Here is a 10,462-nt window from a genome sequence, read left to right as displayed (position 1 = left end):
AAGGGGGAAGGATGGACCCAGGAACTGACTGTAATGTAATCCCAAGAAGAGGATGGTTTCCAATATGTATCACCCGTGGTCTCACACCCCCAGGAAGCGCAGTAATAGTCATGGGCGCCACCACAGAGGTAATTAATGGAGCGGGGCCAATGAGATGGTCCTGGGCAAAAGTAAAGACCCCCAGCATAAGCAACCCCGTCCGGAAAAAGGACTTTGTGGAGGTGGATGCAATCTAAATCATTAGGACAGCCAGGATCAGGGCCACCGGCAGAATGGGAAAAGGGGGAAGTAAGCTCAGGAGCTTTAGATTGTTTGGTGGGCCAAAAAATATCCTCCACACCCCAGTGGGAGGCAGCTTCCAAAGCGAGCGCACATAAGTCCACCTCCAGAACGGGCCAGTGAAGTTCAGTACCCAGTGATGAGGAGGAATTAACAATATCACCAGCCTGGTTAATAATGACCCAAGTAAAATTATAAATCGTGTAAGGATTATGGTGGCGTAGGGAGGCGGCGAAGACCAGCGTAGGGAGGCAGAGGCAAAGTGAAATGGTGAACAGCATGTTGGACAGCACTTTCCTAAAAAAGAGCACAATTACATTTTTTCCTCAGGGGCGTTCCCTGGGGGAGAGGGGTTAAATGGTTTGATTAGGTGCTCAGGTAACCAGCGCGCATTTTGTTCTTTCTGATCATAAATGCAGACATGACCCTTGCCCAAATAAGGACTGGGTCGGGTCCATGCCATTGGTGGGTCAGTGGGTCCTTCCATAAGGCCTTGGCGTAGGTGGAGGAGGTGGAAGAGTGCCAGAGGCGATCGGTCGCCGAGTGACCAAGGTCATCTCTTTGTAGAAAATTTAGGACGAACAATGCATGATTGAGAAGTAGGCGGGGTCCCACTGTGGAGGTGGTGTGGATGGGCCTTGTTTGCCAGATTTGCGCTCATAGTTCACCAGGCGCTGACCCACAAGGTACTTGTCATTTTTAATGTGTTCATAAAGGTGCTTAAACTGGCGGACCTGGAAGGACAGGATTCCCATCAGCACAACGACCATCAGTAAAAATGGGTAAATCCGCCTGTGAACTAAGTTTTGCATCTCCGCGGTAACACCTAGTAAAGGAACCACACCAGAAGCTATAACATACGGTACACACAGGGAAAGTAAGAGCATGGAGATCACTGGAGCTGCCAGCTTATGAATGATATAGTGAAGATCGATGTTACGAATGCCATTTGCGTAAACCTGTTCAACGACAGTTTTCAACCACCACTGAGGATCCATAAGAGTTATAGCTGCGATAATTTTGGCATGCAGCACTCCCAGTGCCCAGTCCTGCCACGGGTAGAAAAGAGGAGTCTAATCAAGAGGGACCCTCAGGAGCAACGATAACCAGCTCAAACAGGAGCCCCAGGAGCAGTGGGACCACACCGGCCAGCAGCACAGCAACTATCAAAGTCTTCATTATCATGAGGGACCACTCTTTAACCTTCTGGAAAATCACTCTGCGTCCCTGGGGCATCCAGGCCACCAGCACCATCACACTCCTTATGGTTAGCCAACACACATAGAGACCACAAGCAGCAGTGTACAGCTCATGGATTTTGGCAGTTCCCATCCAAAATGACATTAACCATTGGCCAGCAAATACTGGTAAAGTAAGGCAGATGAGGCTGGCAATTAGTAATGTTATGCACATGAAGACAATCAGCAGAAATATCCTGAGTGGGAAATGTAAAGGCCGGCGGTAAGGCTGAAAGCCAACAGGCCCTCCCTGCTGCAGTATGGCTTGGTGGGCTGCATGCAGACCCTCCCCAGCAGGAACAGCATTGTTGTTGTTGCACGCAGACTGGTTATTGTTGACCTGCTGATTTGCACTGTTCTCATTTTCTTCCTGGTCTCCCAGTAAGTAGGAATGAAGGTCCAGCAAGTATCCAGCAGTGACAGTCCACACACGCACAAGCCCCTTCAGCCACTGCCCCGTGTGTCCCTGTTCCAGCAATGCTGGCAAAACAACCTGCAGCAGGAGCAGCTCAAGGGACAGTTCACTCACGGGAGCATCACTGTAGAGCATGACGTTGTATGGGAGAAAATTAGCAAAAGACTCTTAATTATTCATATAGGAAGCCAGAGCATCAGAAGCACAATGGAGTCAAAGACAATCACTGACAAAATAAATCTTCGGAGATGTCTATAGATGGGCAAGCAGATCATTTCCTGTACTGGATTAAAATCTGGATCATTCAAATTCCTTAGAAACCATAAGACTCCAGGCCGAAGTACCTCTCTCAGTAGCAGGATGAAGGAGGCAAAGTAAAACACATACACCATTCCCACCAGCCAGTGCAGAAACATCGTAGTCCCTGGAGCCAACTGAAAGCTCAGCTCTCAATCTTTCAGAGTAGCATCAAACATTTCCAGAGAACAGATATCCAGCCACCAGCCACAAATGAGAGGGAACACTCCAATTTCTACCACAACTAACAAAGAGACCTTAACAACAATATAGCAGACTCCCAACAAACGACGAGACTTATGAAATTTAACAAGAATTGCCAAGGCATGACAAATTATCAGTGTTATTGCTAAAAGTATATATCCAACAATTGTTGTGATTAGACCTTCAAAATGAGATGCTTGGACATGCTCCTCAAACCCCAAACAAACAAGGGAGGAATGATCGATGTGATAAGGACAAAATGCAAAAACAAGAATGAACAATGTATTTAAAGACACCACCCAAAACACGTGCTCCAGAAAAACTAGTGATCCATCAAGTCCAAGCATTCTTTCCCAAGTAAGCTCTTCTGCAGCCCGGTCCCACTCTAAAGCATTCCAGTTCATGTCATCTTGGGCCCCATTGTTGGCATCAGCAGCATCTTCCACACCCGCATCATCTTCCTCCTCATTGTCTTCCTCCTCTTCTTCTTCTTGACCATCCTGGGCATCAGGATTCTCGCCCAAAACTGCATTCTCACCTGCTGGGTTAGCTGGCTGATCAGCAGCAGCATTTTCTGCACCATTTCCTCCTGCAGGCACCTCATTTTGGTGGTATCCAGCGGCATTGAAGGGTGGAGCAGCATGCTTCAGCCAGATTGGTGCTCCCCCATGGACTATCTGCTCTCGTAACCACACCAGGCTGATGAATGCACAAAGTGTGCATATCACCACAAAACAGCCCTGCAAGCAGTCTGCCAACAAACTTTCCGTTGACAGCATGTCTAGTGGCAGTGTCAGAAGTGAGCTCATGGAGCCAGTAAACAAGCACTTGTAGATGCGGCATGCTGTAAGAGGAACAACTCCCAACCATGCAAAGGCAACAAATGTGTAATGAAACCAGTATCGTATTGCAGTGCCAATACTTGTAACCAGTCCAGCAAATATGTCTTGGATTGGTAGCCGTGAAGGCATATCTGGAGAATAAATTGGTGTGAAAGCAAATCTGTGCTTGCATAATTCACAGTATTCTTTTCGACTGTGCTTCAACCACTGAACTAAGCATTATTGATGAATAAATTTAATACTGCCAGTACATACACAAGGATGATAAAGAGGTTTCTCTGGTGTTCCTTCTGACAGACACACTCTACATATGTCTTCCTCCGTGGTGTCCATCCTGTCTGGAGGACGGCGGTGATGCAGCCGGGAGGCGCCCGTGACCCGGCAGAGCCTTCGGGCCCGAAGGGAAAGGCTGGAGGGAGGAAGGGGAGAGGAAGCGGGCTGGGCAGGTGCGTGTGCTGAGGTGCGAGACGAAGCCAGACACGGACTAGGGGGGGAGAGGGACAGCGGCTGACAGAAAGCGAGCACTGGGGAGGGGGCAAGGGCTAGGTCGAGTCACAGGATGGGGATATTGTTGTGGCAGAGGCGGGGGGGGGGGGGAGCGAAGGGGCAGAAGCAGAAGCGAGGAGTAAGTCATCGTTATGGTGGTAGCGGGCCACCTCGTCTTCTAAAGTTGCGGCATCGCCAGGATCCAAAGGCTCGTCCCCAGGTGTTGAGAGAAGGATAGTAAGGGGGGGTAAGCCGAGTAAGGGATGGCTGTGGATGGGGCTGTGACGAGGCTCGCAAAAGGGTGAGCACCCGCGCTCCATGGTGGAGACGGGGTCATCATAGGCAGGAGGAACTGAGGGATAGATAGAGCGAGAGGCCGCCAAGGAATCAGAGATAGGTGTTGGAGATGGAGGAGAATCTTTGGGGGACACAAGGGCCGGGGAGGATCAGCGTCATTAGGCATGTCGATGAGAGTGAAAGAGGAACCTGGTAAAGAGGAGCAAGAGGGTGCACGAGAAGGAGGAAGAGACTTGTGCAGGCAGAGCTCAGCCATGGATAGGAGTTGTCTTTGTCCGCTTTCGTTTTCACCGGACTCAATTATGTCCCTTATAAGACCCCAATAGGAAAAGACACTATTTGCCACAGCTTCATTGCCATCCTTTTGGATAATTGTGTTAAGTTCATGGCCCACCTTTTGCCACTTTTTAGCATGAATAGTTGGCTCATCAATCATAAACCAGGGACAGGTCTGATCAATAAAAACAAAAAATTCAACCAAATGCTTTTTCTTAACCTTAATGCCCCTCTCTGAGTACTTCTTTTAAGCCTTAATGAACTGAGCTTCTTTAGACAGTGAATGGCCCAATCATGAGGATGCGGACAGATGACTTACCTAATAACGAGGCCGGCCAAGCAAGCTCGGCTGGTCATGAAGTGTCCAGTGGAACTGTCCCTTTATCCGTCCAGGGAGCTACCCGTGCCTCAGGCCTCACGTATGGGCACCACTTGACCAGTCCAGCTGGTCAGTAATTGGGGGGCCGAGGAGGGTCGCAACCTGTGGGTAAAGAAGGGGCGAGAGAAATGGCAGGGCTCAAGGAAACCGTAGAGTGTCAAGAGCCGTTTATTGAAGGTGAGGACAGGCTTTTAAAAACATGCTTTAGGGAGGGCAGGGGTAGGTGAGAAGGGTAGTGGAAAAGTACAAAATCTTCTGGGGTTGAGCCCCCAGGGACATCTTCAGAAAACGGAGGGGGAAGGAAGTCTCGGGGGAGCTCGGATGCACACGATGTTCTTTCCTCAGGGCCAAGCCGGATGCCTTGTGGGCCTAGTGGGCGGCCAAGCAGGATGTTCGCTGCAGGTCCTGAATGGGTGGGGGTCGGCCACGGGCCGTTTGGTTCCTGGCACTAGTGAGATTTTATATCACTTAAAATGTATCCAGATCATTCCTATAACACTAGAAGAGCCTGTAAAATAGGAATGCCTTTTTAAATAGTTGAATGTTCATCTTGACTATCATCCAAACATAGGAGGGTAATTCATTTAATAGAATGTTACTTCAAATTGAGAAAATATATTTTTAAGACATAGGTGGCTGTCTATTTCTAACAATGTATTATAAAATACTATGTACTAAAAGTTAATCTTTTGAAGTTTGCACACAGCATTAGTTTTACAATAAAGAAAACTCTCAAAATTTCACAAGGTCATTCTATAAGTAAATCATTGTGTGAGTCTTTTCAAAGCTTTTTCTGTGACCTCGTGCCAGTCATTTCTCAAAAACAACTACCAGTATACGTTTAAGGAATGCTCTCAGCTTTTTCCATTTGGTTTTCCTCCTTTTTTAATGGTAAAAGTCAAAGTATATTGTAATTTGCATTAGTTAACATCTTCATTTTCACTATATAATATAGCATAAAATATATAGTGTTTTCGCTTTTGTTTTCTTTTTTTGTTTTCAAACAATTTATTCAGATTATATCTCATTTGTTATCCCCTCACTTGTATCATTGCGTTCCTCTCTCCTTCCCTCTTTTATCCTATTCCCCTCGACTAGGTCTATGACAGAAGGGGACCTCCTCCCCCACTATAAGATCATGGCCTATCAGGTCTCATCCTGGTAGCCTGCTTATTCTTCCTCTGTGTGCCACCAGGCCTCCCCACCAAGGAGTAGTGATCAAATAGGGGACACCAGAGTTCATGTCTGAGTCAGTCCCTGCTCTTCACACAACTGTGTAGAATGTGGTGTCCATTGGATAGATCTCAACAGGGGGTCTAAGTTTGCTGCGTGCATTGTCCTCGGTTGGGATAGTAGTTTGAGCAGACCCCCTCTGTCCAGATATGCCAGCCTTCTTGGTCTTCTTGTAGGTTTCTAGGAACCTCTGGATCCTTCTAGTTCCATATTCTCCTTTACCTCCCTCACTTAGAGTCCCAATAAGAAGTCCAAGTATCTATCCCAATTTCCAGCTAAGTGAAGACTTTCAGGAGACATCTCTGTTGAACTAGCGTCCAATTATAAGTGAGCATATAGCATGTGTACCTTTCTGGGTCCGTGTTAACTCACTCAGGATGCTCATTTCTAGTTCAATCCATTTCTCACAAATTTTGGGAATTCCTTGTTTTTAATAGCTGAGTAGTATTCCATAGTGCAAATCTGCCTCAGTTTCTTTATCCATTCTTCTACTGAGGGACATCTAGGTTGTTTCCAGATTCTGGCTATTACAAATATGGCATCTATGAACATGATTGAGCATATGTCCTTGTGTGCTGGAGCATCTTCTATATATAGGTATATTCCAAGGAGTGCAATAACTAGGTCTTGAGGAAGCCCTATTCCCAGTTTTCTGAGATAGCACCACATAGATTTCCAAAGTGGTTGTACAAGTTTGCACTCTCACCAGCAATGAAGGACTATTCCTCTTCCCCCTCATCCATGCCAGCATATTCTGTCCCTTGAACTTTTGATCTTAGTCATTCTGATGGATGTAAGATGAAACCTCAGAGTCATTTTGAGTTGCATTTCTCTGATTACTAATGACAGTGAGCATTTCTCTAAGTGTTTCTCAGCCATTCGATATTCCTCTGTTGAGAATCCTCTGTTTAGTTCTGTTCTCCATTTCTGAATCAGTTTATTTGGTTTGGTGGTGTTTAATTTCTTGAGCTCTTTATATATTTTGGATATTAGCCAGTTGTTACATGTAATGTTGGTGAAGATCTTTCCCCATCTATAGGCTGTAGCTTTGTTTTCTTGACAGTGTCTTCTGCCTTACAGAGGCTTCTCAGTCTCATGATGTCCCATTTATTAACTATTGACCTTAGAGCCTGGGCTGTTGGAGTTCTTTTCAGGAAGTTGTCTTCTGTGCCTATGAGTTCCAGGTTCTTCCCCACTTGTCTTCTCATAGATTTAATGTGTCTGTTTTTATGTTGAGGTCTTTTTTTTTCTTTTTTTATTAATTTTTCTTGTTACGCATCAATGGTTATCCCATCCCTTGTATCCTCCCATTCTTCCCTCCTCCCATTTCCCCTTAATCCCCTCCCCTATGACTGTTCCTGAAGGAGATTACCTCCCCCTGTATATGATCACAGAGTAGCAAGTCTCTTCTTGGTAACCTCCTGTCCTTCCTCTGATTGCCACCAGGTCTCCCCCTCCAGGGGACATGGTCCAAGGTGAGGCACCAGAGTACGTGAGAAAGTCATCTCCCACTTTCCACTCTACTTGGGGAATATTCTGACAACTGGCTAGATCTGGGCTGCATACACTTGTGTTGAGGTCTTTAATCCATTTGGACTTGAGTTTTGTGCATGGTGATAAATGTGAATCTACTTGCATCTTTCTACAAGTAGAAATCCAGTTAGACCAGCACCATTTGTTAAAGATGCTTTCATTTCTCCATTGAATAGATTTGGCTTTTTTGTCAAAAATCAAGTGTTCATGTGTATTTGGATTTATTTCTGAGCCTTCAAATTTATTCTGTTGGTCATCCAGCCTATTGCTATGCCAGTACAATGTTGTTTTTATTATTGTTGCTTTATGGTAGAGTTTGAGATATGCCATGGAGTTTCCTCTGCAGAATCTTTTATTGTATAGAATTGTTTTAGCTATTTTGGGTTTTTTGTTTTTCCATATGAAATTGATAATTGAACTTTCAAAATCTGTAAAAATTTTTGTAGGTATTTTGATAGAGACTGCATTGAAACTGTAAATTGCTTTCGGTCACATGGCCACTTTTATTATATTAATAGTCCCAATCAAAGAACAAGGAGGATCTTTCCATCTTCTGATGTCATCTACGATCTTCCTCTTCAGAGATTTGAAGTATTTTTCAAAGAAGTCTTTCACTTGCTTGGTGAGAGTTACTCCTAGATACTTTATATTGCTTTTGCTGTCGTGAAGGGTATAGTTTCCCTAATTTATTTCACAACACAATTGTCATCATTTGTATTCAGGAAAGCTACTGGCTTTTTGAGTTAATTTTGTGTCCAGCCACCTTGCTGAAGGTGTTTATCAGATGTTGGATTTCTCTGGTGGTGTTTTGGGTGTCAGTTATGTACACTATCATATCATCTGGGAATAGAGATAATTTGACTTGTTTTCCCATTTGGTTCCCCTTGATCTCCTTGTGTTTTCTTATGGCACTTGTGAGAGCTTCAAGAACCATATGGAAGAGATATGGAGAAAGTGGGCAACCTTGTCTGGTCTCTGACTTTAGAGGAATTTCCTTGAGTTTCTGTCAATTTAATTTGGTGTTGGCTATTGGCTTGCTGTGTGTAGCCTTTGTTATGTTCAGGTATGAGTCTTGTATCCTTGATCTCTCCAAAATTTTAAACATGAATGGGTACTGGATTTTGTGAAATGATTTTTTGGTCATCTAAGGAGATGATCATGTGGTTTTTTTCTTTCAGTTTGTTTAAATGGTGGGATACATTGATGGATTTCTGTATAATGAACCATCCATGCATGCCTTGAATAAAGCCTACTTGGTCATGGTGAATGATATCTTTGATGTGTTCTTGGATTCTGTCTGTGAGTATTTTACTGAGTATTTTTGCATCAATGTTCATAAGAGAAGTTGGTCTGAAATTCTCTTTCTTTGTAGGGTCTTTGTGAGCTTTAGGTATCAAAGTAAGGGTAGCCTCATACAATGAGTTTGGTAATGTTCCATCATTTCTATTTTGTAGAATAAATTGAAGAGTGTTAGTATTAGCTCTTTTTTGAAAGTCTGGTAGACTTATGTGCTGAAACCCTCTGGCCCTGGGCTTTATTTCATTGGAAGATTTTAATGACAGCTTCTACTTCTGTAGGGGAATTATGACTATTTAATTTATCTATCTGATCCTGATTAAATGTTGGCAAGTGGAATTGATCAAGAAAAGTGTCCATTTCCCTTAGTATTTCGAATTCTATCGTGTATAAACCTTTGAAGTAGGACCTTATGACTATGGGTATTTCTTGAGTGTCTGTTGTTATATGTATGTTACTATGTCTCCCCTTTAATTTTTGATTTTGTTGATTTAGACAATGTCTCTCTGCCTTTTAGTTAGTTTGGCTAACGATTTGTCTATCTTGTTAATTTTCTTAAAGAAAGAGCTCCTGGGTTTGTTGATTCTTTGAATTGCTCTCTTGGTTTCTAATTCATTGATTTCATCAAGGAGTTTGATTATTTCCTAATGTCTACTCTTCTTTGATGTTTCCACTTCTCTTCTTCTAGGGCTTCCAGATGTGTTGACTATATATTGTTGCCTATATGAGGTATTTCCAATTTCTATATGGAGGCACTTAGTGTCGTTAATTTTCCTCTTAACACTACTTTCAATGTGTCCCATAAATTTGGATGTATTGTTCCATCATTTCATTGATCATTAGGAAGTCTTTCATTTCTTTCTTTACTTCTTCCCTGATCCAGTTGTCATTAAGGAGAGAGTTCTTTAGTTTACAATTGTGTAGGCTTTTTGTTATTTCAGGTTTTGTTGATGTCCAGCTTAATCCTTGGTGATCTGATAGGATACAAGATATTATTTCAATCTTCTCCTATCTGTTGAGGCTTGCTTTGTGACCAACTATATGATCAATTTTGGATAAGGTTCCATGAGGTGCTGAGAAGAAGGTATAATTTTTATGTTTGGGTGAAAAGTTCTGTAGATATCTGTAGAACCATTTTATTCTTGACATCAGTTAGTGTCATTATTTCTCAATTTAGTTTCTGTTTTAATGATCTATCCATTAGTGCAATTTGGAGTTTAAGACTCCTACTGTTAATATATGGGTATCAAAGTATGGTTTAAGCTTTGTTAACATTTCTTTTACAAATGTGTGTGCACTTGTATTGGGGACATAGATGTTCAGAATTGTGATGTCACCTTGGTTGACTCTATCTTTGATGAGTGCCATGTGTGCTTCCTCATTTCTTTTGATTAATTTGGGTTGAAAGTCTAAAGAGACTTGATACCCTATGAGCCTATACAGGGAGAAGAGGTCCCCCTCAGTCACAGTCATAGAGGAAGGGAGTAAAGGGAAAATGAGAGGGAGGTAGGAATGGGAAATAAAAGAAATGGGATAACAATTGAGATGTAAAATGAATAAATTAATAAAATATATTAAAAAAGAAAGTCTATTTTATTATATATTAAAATGGCTATACCAGCTTTCTTGTGTCTCTCTGCTTGGAATAATTTTCCAGCCTTTTATCCAGAGGTAATGTCTATCTCTC

At 43.2% G+C, this 10,462-nt stretch overlaps 1 pseudogene across 1 annotated transcript; it reads right to left on the bottom strand.

The window, feature by feature from the left end:
- Positions 1-851: 851 nt before the first annotated feature.
- Positions 852-3,694, bottom strand: LOC311601971 (E3 ubiquitin-protein ligase MARCHF6-like; annotated as a pseudogene). Its single transcript has one exon. The product of its transcript is annotated as an E3 ubiquitin-protein ligase MARCHF6-like (transcript).
- Positions 3,695-10,462: the final 6,768 nt, after the last annotated feature.

This window comes from Acomys minous (genome assembly GCF_964271855.1).
Source record: "Acomys minous genome assembly, chromosome: 7".
Classification (NCBI taxonomy): domain Eukaryota; kingdom Metazoa; phylum Chordata; class Mammalia; order Rodentia; family Muridae; genus Acomys; species Acomys minous.
The sequence above is the reverse complement of the archived record's forward strand: the minus strand, read 5'-3'. Positions and strand labels throughout refer to the sequence as shown.